At 54.8% G+C, this 12,489-nt stretch overlaps 1 long non-coding RNA gene across 1 annotated transcript; it reads right to left on the bottom strand.

Annotated features, from left to right (window-relative positions):
• Window positions 1-46: 46 nt before the first annotated feature.
• Window positions 47-4,381, bottom strand: LOC105729785 (uncharacterized). The gene is made up of 3 exons (XR_001110302.3): window positions 2,896-4,381; window positions 2,640-2,790; window positions 47-1,374 (listed from the first exon to the last, which is right to left on the bottom strand). It is a non-coding gene; the product is annotated as an uncharacterized LOC105729785 (long non-coding RNA).
• Window positions 4,382-12,489: the final 8,108 nt, after the last annotated feature.

Genomic DNA, 12,489 nt, shown 5'->3' with positions numbered 1-12,489 from the left:
TGGGTTCAATTACCAATGGCCAATGACTTAATCAATCCTACCTGTGTAATGAAGCCTGGATAAAATCTGTGGGCATCAGTGTTGGGGAGCACCCAGGCTGGGGAGCCCCTGTGGTGCTCAGACAGCAGTGCCCACCTCCCCTGCTCTCTTCACTGGGCTGTTCATGGGTTTCCTTCATAATAAGCGGAACAATCAACAGGGAAGCACACAGGCTGACTGTACGTAAAGGACTTTCCCGAGTCCTGGGAGTCGTTCTAGTGAATTTGAGGGGATGTAAGGATCCCCAAATCTGCGGTTCTCAGGAGCAGTGTGGGTTGCCTAGGGAGCCCGTGTGCAGCTGTCATCAGAAGAGGGGGCTGGTGGGGCAGAGCCCCGAACCTTCAGGGTCTGTGATCCTCCAGGTAGTCAGTGTCAGAAGAGTGTGTGACCCCCCAAAACATGGAGGGCTTCTGAGATGAAGACGATCAAGAAGAAATGGGCCCAGGAGTGCTCTCTGGCTTCCTCTCTTTGCCTAAAGCAGGCACAGATTTACAAAGACAAAGGGCATTCTACCCCTCCTGCAGGGAGAACAAAGGCTGGGCCCTGAAGACAGCGTGAGGCCCTCATACCCGCAGGTGGCTCACTGGGCTGTGCTCCCCACAGCTGCCTCAATGGATGGACTGTGCTCCCCACAGATGGTTTGATGGATGGGCTGTGCTCCCTGCAGATGGCTTGACAGGCTGTGCTCCCCACAGCTGCCTCAATGGATGGGCTGTGCTCCCCATAGATGGCTCGATGGGCTGTGCTCCCTGCAGCTGGCTCAATGGATGGGCTGTGCTCCCCACAGATGGTTTGATGGATGGGCTGTGCTCCCCACAGCTGCCTCAATGGACGGGCTGTGCTCCCCATAGATGGCTCGATGGGCTGTGCTCCCTGCAGCTGGCTCAATGGACGAGCTGTGCTCCCTGCAGCTGGCTCAATGGACGGGCTGTGCTTCCCACAGGTGGTTTGATGGACGGGCTGTGCTCCCTGCAGCTGGCTCGATGGGCTGTGCTCCCCACAGATGGTTTGATGGATGGTCTGTGCTCCCTGCAGAGGCTTGATGGGCTGTGCTCCCCCCATCTGGCTCGACAGGCTGTGCTCCCCACAGATAGTTTGATGGACGGGCTGTGCTCCCTGCAGATGGCTTGACGGGCTGTGCTCCACACAGATGGCTCCATGGGCTGTGCTCCAGAGCCTCTGCCAGTCCTGTGCCCCAAGCGGCCCACAGAGACCGAAGTCTTCTCCGCTGTCTTGGCACTTCCTAAAAACGTGCTGTTCTCTGTTGAAGATGGTGTGTCGCTGGAATTCAAAGCTGGCTCTGTGACAGCTGTGTTCTTGGGTGTCTCTGTGCATCTGTGAAACATGCATGTTAATGACCTGTTTTTCTGCTGCCAGTCTGTCTTTTGTAACAGGGTCTCTTCCTACTACACACCTATGGGGATTATTGCCCCCTACAATAGCACTGAATTGCAGGATGCCCTGGTCAGGGAACCGAAGCTGTAATGAGGTAACCGCCTCGGCGTGCAGTCACCAGACTGACCAGGTGCGGCTGAGGATGAGGTGCTGCAGCCAGAGGGGTGGAGGCCACCAGGCAGCCATTTCCACCTCCTGGAGCCCAAAGGAGCTGCCCTTCACGAGAGGATAGACGTGTGCAGAGGGCTGAGCTGGGAGGCGGCTCCTCCCCTCGGACCTTAGGATTAAGCCACCCCTCATCCCTGGAAGGGCCCGAGCTGGGTGGGCGGATGCGAGCCTCACACACGGCTGCCGTATGCTGCCTCCTATGCTGGGGGGGGGTGGGCAGCAGACTTTGGGCCTGGGGAGGCCATTGTTCATTGTGAGTCCCCCCCAGCTACCCACTCAGATGACACCAAGAGAGACCTCAGCGTGTCTGTGGGCATCAGACCAATGCCTGGTCCCACTGTCTGCCCGCCTCATCCTCGGCAGGGCTTGGGGGGAGGAGGACACGGGCTGCTGAGTGCCTCAGCTTCAGGCCTTTCCAGCAGCACCTGGGCAGGGGTGGCCGGTGAAACCACCTTTGCCAAAATCATGAGAGTGAGAGAAATCTGACCTAACCAACCTCATCCTGCTTTGAGCTGCCAAGGTGCCCTCGTTCATTCCTGGGCAGGGCTGAGCTAACCCCAGGGGAATTTATAGTTTAGCAACGAAACTAAGATGACAAAACATCCTCTTTTTGCTTTTGTAAAACTCATTAGCCGCAGGATTCGAAACTAAGGCTCAGAGGCCATGCAGCCAGAAGCCACAGATCCAGACCTCCCCAGTGAGGCACCTGTGGGTGCATCACCTGTGGGCGCATCACTGTTGTAAAACCCAAGATGAGTATTCAAGGTCGTTTTCAAACCTGCAGTCCGATGGATGATGGACCAGCTGGTGCCACCCAGACCAGTAAACTAGCTCTGCAATCCCACCCTGGGGCTGAAGACAGCAAGAAGGACCCACTTCCACCCACTACGATTTCCGCCCTGACCCAACCAATCAGCCTGCTCCATTCCCTAGCCCCCGCCACAAAACTGTCCTTGAAAAACTCTCATCTCCGAGCCTTTGGGGAGGCTGATTTGAGTAATGACTCTGTCCCCTGTGTGGCCAGCCTTGTTACTTACACGCCTTCAATCCCGCAGTCCCTGGGTCTCAGCGAACGTGCCTTTTCCCTGCAGCCACAGCAGAGAGTCCAGGAGTCACAGCCACATTCGTGTGTCTGAGCGTTTGACAAAAGCTGGCAGCTGAAAAGAGATCCTCCTACTTCACAGCCACCTGTGAGCAGCCAGAAGGAAATCACATTTTCCCAGTTATTTATTTAGAAAACCCATGACAGGTTCATGCCAAACAGACTCACACCCAGACCGTAACAGAACTTACACCCTGAGCCGGGGAGGCTGTGCCCCTCGGCCAGTCACAGGGACGACCCGGGAAGACAGGTCTCCATGGAGCAGGAGCTCTGCTCTTGGCACTGAGGGCCTCCTGGGAATGTCAGGTCCCCACTCTGCTTCCTGGAATCTGTGTTCCTGTGGTCACGTCTGGAAGTGAACATGGGACACCTTGGGGACCCCCAGTCAGGCAGTCCTCAGAGGCCCCAGGAGGGGCAGCCTATTCCCACTGGCTCACGGGGCTCACAGCTGGCTGGGGACACAGCTCCTCCCTCGCAAGGGGTCAGGGGTCAGCTTACATAAGTCAGGGGTCACTACAGATGGGACAGGGGCCACTTTGGGATCAGGGATCAACTTTGATGGGGCAGAGGTCACCTTAGATGCAGATGGGAAGAGAAGGGCTTTGGGGGCACCTGAAACAGTGAAGGAGGCAGGTGTCCTGGGATGGAGCTGTGGCTTCAGCAGAGGGGCTTTGGGGTTTGCCCCGAGGGAAAATGAAAACACCCCATATTGTGGCCCCCCCCGTGGGGCCAGCAGGGGCTTGGGGCAGGTAAGAGGGGCATCAAAGAACAGCCAGGACCCCTCTCCCAAAAGCTGGAGAAGGCACTGTCTCCTAGGAATAGCTCAGCTGAGAAGAAAGAGAAGTGAGTGGGGTCATCGCCCCCGCCTCGGGGACCTCGGCGCTCCCATCCGTGGAGTGGGATCATTGCCCTCACCTCGGGGACCTCGGCGCTCCCATCCGTGGAGTGGGATCATCGCCCCCGCCTCGGGGACCTTGGTGCTCCCATCTGTGGAGTGGGGTCATCGCCCCCACCTTGGGGACCTCAGTGCTCCCATCCGTAGAGTGGGGTCATCGCCCACACCTCAGGGACCTTGGTGCTCCCATCTGTGGAGTGGGGTCCCACCCCTTGCCTCTCCCTCTAGGTGTTCAGGGCCAGGAGGGCTGAGTCCTGCTTCTCCACAAGGCAGCGTGCCTCTGTCCCCAGGAGTCTGCTTCCACGCTGCCCTTTTCAGAACTGGACAGAGTTGTACCGTGGAGTCCTGAGCCTTGTGGCTGGCCCTGGACCCCACTCCATGTGACCAGGAAGAGGCCAACCCATGCATCGTGTCCCAAAGTTAACCACCAGCAATGGAGGGCAAGACCCAGAGAATCTCAGGGGTTCCCAGTTAGGGTTCCTCCAAGGGATCCTCGATCACCCCTTCTCGTTGACGGCCCAGCCCAGCACAGCCCAGGTGCCTCTGCCCCTGCATGCACCAGGGCTGCTCCGCCTCTCCTGCAGGGCTCTGGGCAGCTTTCTCCCACAGCTGGGTCTGGGGTTTAGCATGAGCGGTGCCAGATAGAGACCTGGGAGAGACCCCCTCCCTCTCCAGGGCACGGGGGCCCTGCTGTCTCTGGGGAACTCTGCACCTCCCAAGACCTTTGGAACCACAGCAGAGAGAATACCCTGTGTTCCGGCAGGTCCTCCCTCCCCCGGGGTCCTTGGGCCCCATGACATCCTTGGCGCCAGGGAGGCTTGGGAAGGCCAGGCATTCAGAGGATCCCGGGATGTCCACAGCGGGGGGGATTTGCTCCTTTCTGGTTTTGTGGGGTCACGTGGGAAGGACATGGGGGCTATTTCCACACCATTCGCAGCCCAGGGGCTGCCTGTGCTTGGGTTTTCCCATGGGGCTGTCTAGGCTGAGACCTCTGGGGTGGGGTGTCTGCATCCTCGCAGGTGTGGGGTCCCGGTGTGGGGAGGCCCAGTCCCATGTGACCCCAACCACCTGCCCCAACAGCGACTGGCCCGTTGTGCATCTGTGGGTGATCATCCCACAGAGGCAGTGACAGCCTGGCCCCCTCAAGGGAACACTCAGCAGGGGTGTGTGTGGCAACCCTGTCTTCCTGGCTTGGATCTCCATGGCTGTGGTTCCCAGCATGGAAATGGTGGCTTGAGCACAGTGGCTCCCATGAGGTGGTGCCTGATGGCCAGGTTGGAGCCAGGCAGGCCTTTGCTTGTGGAGGACTCCCAGCCAACAGCGCTGTCTCCTCCAGGGAGATACTGGCTGGGTTTCCAGACCATAAGGCTGGTTGCCTCACTAGGAGCATGGACGCAGACCCCCCCCCCTTCTTTTCAAAAGCTTGGACAAGCCCGGACGAGATCAGGCAAGCTCAGACATGCTCACATTTTTTCCCTTCTCCCATGCTCACACAGCCTCACCTTCCCTTAAAAGAGCCCAGTATGCAAACAAGGTGTGGTAACCCTAGTGTCTTAATAACCAATAGCAGCCAAGTCTTAATAACCAATAGCAGCCGAGTCTTAACAACCAATAGCAGCCAAATCTTAACAACCAATAGCAGCCGAGTAATTCCAACCAACAACAAGCCAAGTCCTAGGTAAAGGCTTGTAACTTACCCAATAGCAGTCCTGCTCTCCCACAACCAATAGAGCTGTTTCACTCCCTATAAAACCCCCTGTCTGAGAGGAGTCTGTGCAACTTCTCCGGCCCCTCCTGTTGGACCGCAGAACCTTGTCCGGGAGCCTGAATAAATTCCTTCGCATCAGATCTTCTTGTGCTGGCCTCAGTTTCTTCACTTTAAACTCGGCAAGAACAGACCTTACATATGGTGCCAAAACCCAGGGGGAGTTGTAAGACCCCTCCTGGGGGAAACTGACTCCTCCACACAGTGCCGGACCTGGAAGCTGCCGTTTCACCACAAGGTAAGACTTCTATTACCCACTACCCCACTTGCTGCTTTCAGGGAGTCCCTGTCCAAAAACCACTGCGCAGCGTCAGGGATTCCCACTGCCGTGGGGTCTGTGACCCCCGGCTTCCCTGCTGCAGGGTCCGTGACCCCCGGCTTTCTTCCCCACGGGTCCGTGACCCTGGGAGGCCTCCTGCCACAAGTCCGTGACTCCAGATTCCCTCCCTTCCTTCCCCATGGGTCCGTGACCCTGGGAGGCCTCCTGCCGCGAGTCCGTGACTCCGGCTTCCTTCCCCATGAGTCCGTGACTCCAGTTTAGGACCTGAGTGTAAGAGGAGATGTCCCTACACTCTAGGATCAGGAATTTGAGGGAGATGTCCCCACTTTCCTGAACCCTCACCAGCAACCAAGGTTTGGGTACTCAGAAGCCCTGTTTAAGCAGCCCTGCCTCACGGCAGAGCCAAACCCCCGGCTTATACCAAATTTGTTGTTGTAAATTAGCCCATTTGGCATAAAGGCTCCCATTAGAAAGAAACCGAAAATACAGTTTCCTTCTCATCTGTTTTTCTTTTTCGGTTTCTTTTTTTGCTTCTCTCTCTTTTTTTTCTTTTCTCTTTTCTTCTCTCTCTCCCTCTCAAAATGGCGGCCGTACCACCTCACCCTTAAGATGGTGGCCACTTCCTGCTCTTAGCTCTCTCTTTCTCTCCCATCTAAGATGGCGGCTGTGCCTTGCCCTTAAGATGGTGGCCACTTTACACTTTTAATCCTATCCTGTGCCTCGCCCTTAAGATGGTGGCCGCTTTACACTTTTAATCCTATCTTTCTTTCTTTCTGCCTAACTCCAATGCAAGTGAGTGAGTGAGTTTATGTGTAGTCCCACAGCATAACAGCTGCGGAACTTGTGTGGGCCTCAACCTGTGGTTCCACGGGGATGTGGCCGGGAAGGCATCAGACTGGTCTCCCATCTGGGGGGCACTCACCCTTTGTTCGTCAGTCTTGTATGTGGTACTGTCTTTATTGTAGCCATGTGGCAGATAGCCCTGGCCATGTCTTTTCTTGGTTTCTTCCTAATTATGATCATTGTAAACGTGCAGGTTTTCTGGTATCTTCGTTCCCGACCCACCCTCTGTTCCTCTTGCACCACCGCCCAGGTGCTTCTAGCCAAAGAAACCTCCTCTTCACCCATAGCCCCTCCACCTTCCTTCTCTTCCTTTTCTGACCTTGATGCATCTGAGGAACTCTCCTTTCCGCTGGCCCGACCCAATAATCCTCTGCCTTATGATAAACCTCAACCCCCTTCAGCTCCTCCACCTCCTAATTACAACCTGGCCTCTCCTGTTCGTGCTCACACCCATTCACATGGTGTTCCCAATGATGAGGCCTCCCTCCTTTGCCCCCTCTGTGAGGTGGCCGGAGCAGAGGGCATTGTCCGAGTGCACGTTCCCTTCTCCCTCTCTGACCTATCGGTCATTGAGAAATGCCTAGGTTCTTTTTCCATCAACCCTACTGCTTACACCAAGGAATTCCGTTACCTTACTCAGGCATATGATTTAACCTGGCATGACACGTTTGTAATCCTATCCTCCACCCTCACCCCAGACGAGGGTGACCGGATTTTTACAGCAGCCCGGGAACATGCTAATCAGGTACATCTGACTGATAACCAGATGCCAGTAGGTGTGGCAGCGATCCCAGAGGCTGACCCTAATTGGGACTATCAGGACGGTAGAGATGGCCACCGCTGCTGAGACCAGATGCTACAGTGCCTCCTGGCGGGCATGCAAAACACAGCCCAAAAGGTAGTCAATTACGATAAGTTAAGGGAAATAACTCAGGGACCTGATGAAAACCCAGCTGTCTTCCTTGACCGCTTAACTAATGCTATGATCCTCCATACACGGCTGGATCTGGCCTCCTCAGTAGGAGCTACGGTCCTAGCCACCCACTTTATCTCCCAGTTGGTGGCTGATATAAGGAGGAAACTTAAAAAAGCTGAGGAGGGTCCCCAGACTCCCATGCGAGACCTGGTAAACATGGCATTTGAAGTTTTTAACAGCCGAGAGGATAAGGCTGAGGCCACCCGACAGGCCCACTTAAGGCAGAAGGTAGGCCTCCAAACCTGAGCTCTTGTAGCAGCCCTGAGGCTGGCAGCCCACCAAACATCTGGTGAGGGAGGTCCATTGAAACCCTTCTGAAATGTTTTAAGGGCCCCACCCGGGTCCTGTTATAGATGTGGTCAAGAAGGACATTGGGCCTGGGAGTGCCCCTGTCCTCGACCACCCCATGGACCTTGCCCAAATTGCAAACGAACTGGACACTGGAAGGTTGATTACCCATCCCGGACTAAAGGCCCACTCCCCACACCTCTATGTGGGGAGCAGGCCGGTCTGCAGGAGGCAGTCCCTTCACCTGAATTTCTTGGCCTTCTGGATGACTGATGCAGCCCAAACTCAAGGACCCCCATCACCCTTGCCGAGCCCAGGGTAACGCTGCAGGTAGCGGGTAAGTCCATTTCCTTCTTAGTGGACACGGCGGCTACCTACTCTGTATTACCTTCCTACTCAGGGCCTAGCATACCTTCCCAGGTCTCGGTCATGGGAGTTGATGGAAGGCTTTCCTATCCCAACCAAACCCCTCCCCTAACCTGTCTCCTCGAGGGACACCCCTTCTCTCACTCCTTTTTAATGATACCCTCATGCCCAGTTCCCTTGCTAGGATGAGATATTCTCCAGACTGTAGGGGCCACCCTCTAACTCACTAATCTCACATACATGAAGTCAAACCCCTCACATACACACCTCCTACTGTCTCTCCTAACTGAGACTACACTCTCACCCTGGAGTAGTAGAACAGGCTTTCAAAGCCCTACAAACTGCCCTGTCCATGGCACCTCCACTCCAGTTACATGATCTCAATCATCCCTTCCATTTGTTTACTGACGAAAAACAGGGAATTGCAGTTGGAGTCTTAACCCAGCCCCTAGGCCCTGTATACCATCCAGTAGCCTATTTATCAAAGCAACTTGACCCCACGGTCAGGGGATGGCAGCCTTGCCTGCGGGCTTTGGGAGCAGCAACAGAACTCACTAAGGAATCCCTGAAACTTACCTTAGGCCAGCCCATCTTGGTATTTTCTCCCCATTGGCTCACAGATCTTGTCTCCCATAAGTCTCTTGCACACCTAGGACCTTCCCGGTTACAAGAGTTTCACTTACTTTTCATTGAAAATCCTTCAGTCAGTCTTCATCCCTCTTCTCCACTCAACCCGGCTACTTTACTTCCCCTTCCATCCCACTCCCTTTCCCCAATTCATTCCTGTCCTGAATTAATAGAGGCATTTGCTACACCACGAGACGGTCTGTCTAGCCTTCCACTCCCTAGCCCAGACCTTACCTTGTATATAGATGGGAGTTCAGTAATAACGGCCGAGGGACGGCGAAAAGCGGCCTATGCTGTAGTCACAGATTCAGCCACCCTCGAGGCATGCCAACTCCCTGACGGGATTACATCCCAAAAGGCAGAGCTCATCGCCTTAACCCGAGCTCTTGCACTAGCAAAGGGAAAACAGGTAAATATCTTTACAGACTCCAAGTATGCTTTCCTTATTACCCACTGTCACTCTGCCCTTTGGAAAGAGTGAGGATTCCTTACCATAAAGGGAACCCCCATAGTCAACACCACCCAAATCTCTAACCTCTTGCAAGCTCTGTTACTTCCCAAAGAGGTCGATGTCATCCACTGTCGGGGGCACCGGGCCCAGCAGGATGCCATTTCTCAGGGCAATGCAAGGGCAGATGCAGTAGCAAAGGCTCTAACCAGTACTAGGCCGGCTCCCACTCCGGTCCTGTTCCTTACCACAGCCACGTCGCCGGTGTACACACCATTAGAAAGACAGGACCTTATGTTAAGGGGTGGAACCGAGTCTGACCAGGGCTGGATCTTCCTAAATAATAAGATTGCCCTTCCACGGGAACAGTCTCCTAAAATTATTGCTGAAATCCACCAATCCTTACATATAGGGCCCAAAGCGTTACACCACTTTGTGCAACCCCTCTTTTATTCACCAGGTTTGCAACAGACAATTGAGCAGGTACACAAAACATGCGTTACTTGCTCTAAGGTCTCATCTCAGGGAAGCTTGAGGCTACGGTTTCCCACCCACCAAATGCGTGGCAACCTGCTGGCTCAAGATTGGCAAATTGATTTCACCCATATGCCCACTCATAAAAAACTTCGCTACCTCCTAACCTTTGTAGATAACTTTTCAGGTTGGATTGAAGCCTTCCCTACCTCTTGGGAAACAGCAGACACGGTAGCCTCCATTCTTATTCAACAGATCATCCCCCGCTTCGGCCTACCTGCCAACATCCAGTCAGACAATGGTCCAGCATTCATATCCCAGGTAGTCCAGCTGGTCGTCAAGTCTCTCAACATCTCCTGGAAACTACACATCCCCTACCACCCTCAGTCATCAGGTAAGGTCGAATGGGCCCACAGCATTCTCAAAGACCATTTAGCTAAACTGACCATTGAGGTAAAACTTTCTTGGCCTACTCTCCTACCTCTTGCTCTAGCCTGAATCTGAGCCATCCCATGGGAACCAATGGGCCTTAGTCCCTTTGAGTTGCTGTATGGCCGACCCTTCCTGGTCTCTCATAATTTCTCGGTGCAACCACCTCCCCTAGCCACCTACCTTCCCTATCTATCTATCCTCCGCCACTTACTCAGGGAGCACGCAGATTGTGCTCTCCCCGTTGTTCCAGGGCCTGGAGACTCGCACCTGGCAGCACCCCTTCAACCAGGTGATAGTGTTCTCCTCTGGGAGCTCCAGCCAGGATCTCTGCAGCCCAGGTGGTCAGGACCCCACATCATTATCCTGACCACTCCCACGGCTGCCAAGCTCCTGGGTCACACCCCGTGGTATCATGTGTCCCACTTTAAACCGGCACCGCAAAATGAGGAGTGGAAATCCAAATCCCTGGGCCCCACTCATCTTCGCCTCACCCGTGGCCCCTGCTTGTCAATTCCTAATCCTTCAAATCCTCCTACTAACAATCCTTCTAATATCTCCCCTTAAGGCCAGTCCCTACTATGCCTGGCGGTTCTATTTGCAGGAATCCTGGGAACAAGGCACTAGTACAGCAAGGCGCTAATATGTTTTTTGTGTGCCTCCCTCAATGAATCCCCCTTAGCCGCAGTTCCCCTCTGGAACGAGTTCAACCTGTCACGATCACCTACGGGACCTGACACCACCCTAACAGGGATCTCGCTGTTCAAAGCACACTCTCAGGATCTCTTTCTCTGCTACGGAACAACTGACAGCCCCAGCTGCAACACAACTGTAAAAGTTCCTACAAGCTCATATGCAAGAAATTGGACAAGTGGCTGTTAACCAAATCGGGCTGCTTCATCCCTTCGTCTGTGTCTCAGTTGAGGCACCAGCCGACTGACCTGTCCCCCTTACTTCGCCCCTATTCAGCAGGAAGTAGAAAGAGTGGCGCCCTTTATCTATCATCAAAAGGTCGGAATGTAAGGCCGGTTGCCTCGCCAGGAGCATGGATGCAGACCCCCCCACTTCTTTTAAAAAGCTCGGACAAGCCCGGACGAGCTCAGGCAAGCTCATACATGCTCAGGCTTTTTCCCTTCTCCCATGCTCACACAGCCTGACCTTCCCTTAAAAGAGCCCAGTATGCAAACAAGGTGTGGTAACCCTAGCATCTTAATAACCAATAGCAGCCAAGTCTTAATAACCAATAGCAGCCGATTCTTAACAACCAATAGCAGCCGAGTCTTAACAACCAATAACAGCCGAGTCTTAACAACCAAAAGCAGCCGAGTAATTACAACCAACAACAAGCCAAGTCCTAGGTAAAGGCTTGTAACTTACCCAATAGCAGTCCTGCTCTCCCACAACCAATTGAGCTGTTTCACTCCCTATAAAACCCCCTGTCTGAGAGGAGTCTGTGCAACTTCTCCGGCCCCTCCTGTCGGACTGCAGAACCCCGTCTGGGAGCCTGAATAAATTCCTTCGCATCAGATCTTCTTGTGCTGGCCTCAGTTTCTTCACTTTAAACTCAGCGAGAACAGACCTTACACAGACCTCAAGACTGAAAGGTTCAGAGCTGCCCAGCCTGGCCTAGGCCCCAGCACCCACCCCAAGACAGCACTCGCCACACCCAGAGCATCCTCCAGGCTCAGCACCCACCCCCAAAGCTGCGCTCACCACCCCAGAGCATCCTCCAGGCCCCAGCACCCACCCCCAAAACTGCACTCACCACCCCCAGCTCCTCCTCCAGGCCCAGCGCCCACTCCCAAGACTGCAGTCGCCACCCCCAGAGCCTCCTCCAGGCCCAGCGCCCACCCCCAAGGCTGCACTCACCACCCCCAGCTCATCCTCCAGGCCCCAGCGCCTGCCCCCAAGGCTGCACTCGCTCCCCACTGACCCTGCACCTCTTCCAGGCCCCACTGTAGCCACTCACAGGTGTCACCAGGCCACGTGCTGCAGCCCTCCAGTCGTGTTTCCAGTGACTGGAAAAAGTGGTTGCCTATTTTGAAACTCCATGTAGAGATGTGCTGAACTTAACTGTCTATGCCACCGGATCCAAGAGGCTGGGGACTGGCAGCACCTGCTGCTCTGTTCAGCACCCGGGACAGGGCCTGGCACGGGGCCAGGAGGGATCCCTGGACAGCTCGGAGGCTGCTCGGGATAGAATGAAGCTAAGAAGGTGAAAAGCTACAGGCAATACGACCCCACTCTGGAAAGATAATCTATGACAATCTCTGTAAATGGCGCCGTCTGTATACATGGGACGAATACCTGTTCCCACGTGGAAGCATCTAAACCCAGAGAAAAGCCTGGAAGGAACACGGTCTTTCCGGCAGCCCCCAGGGAACCAGGACACGG

This window comes from Aotus nancymaae, unplaced genomic scaffold (assembly GCF_030222135.1).
Source record: "Aotus nancymaae isolate 86718 unplaced genomic scaffold, 86718_ANA_hifiasm-v0.15.2.pri h1tg000044l, whole genome shotgun sequence".
Lineage (NCBI taxonomy): Eukaryota > Metazoa > Chordata > Mammalia > Primates > Aotidae > Aotus > Aotus nancymaae.
Note: the sequence above shows the minus strand (reverse complement) of the source record. Positions and strands in the feature narration are given on the sequence as shown.